Below are 788 nucleotides of genomic sequence, written 5' to 3'. Positions count from 1 at the left end.
TTTCTGCTGGGCTTTCTCCTGCTAGAACCATCTGAGTGGTCCTCCTCACCTCACAGCCTAGCTGGGGTATGACCCTGCCCATGGAGGGATGGAATTGCTTCTCAATGCAGGATGTGTGTTCACGACTGTGAAACAGTGCAAGTGGGGGAGGAAGTGCAGGTTCCTATGTGCATGGCAGCTTTGGGCCAAGCTGTATTTCCTATCTGAGGTGGGAGCCAGACATTCTGTTTTCCCAGTTACCAACAAACCATGTTGCCTTTCAGGCACGCATAGGCCCAATGACCCAAACAGAACTCAGAGCTTCTAAAAATAGAAATGTGATCAGGATCTGGTGTAGGAACCTTCTAGCTGAGACTAGCTGCACACAGAGAAAGTAGAGGCACAATTTCCCGGGGTCGTGAAGACTGCTCTTACTCACTTTTGGATAGGAGGACACCTGTCTTAGTGTGGATTCTCCCAGGAGCAAACCTGAGACAAGGGCTGGGTTGCAGCCAATTTACTTGGGAAATAGGAGTAAAAGAAATGGGAAAGCAAGATATAGAAGAGGGAGAAGCCAATGCTGAGGTGTGTTGATGGGTCAGTTACTATTATGGACAACTGGAGCTCCATCCTGCTGGAAACCCCCTGAGAAAATTCATGGAAACATTCTCACACTGTCCTCTCAGATGATGAGGAAGGAGGCTGGAGTATTTATCCACTGACTTCCCGTTGTTCATAGATGACCATCGGGGAATTTCAAGTTATATTGTGCAACAAAGTGAGCTGCCCAGCTCAGTTCCTCCTACTAT

This window comes from Pteropus alecto, unplaced genomic scaffold, assembly GCF_000325575.1.
Source record: "Pteropus alecto unplaced genomic scaffold, ASM32557v1 scaffold45, whole genome shotgun sequence".
Taxonomy (NCBI): Eukaryota; Metazoa; Chordata; class Mammalia; order Chiroptera; family Pteropodidae; genus Pteropus; species Pteropus alecto.
This window is presented reverse-complemented; position numbering follows the sequence as displayed.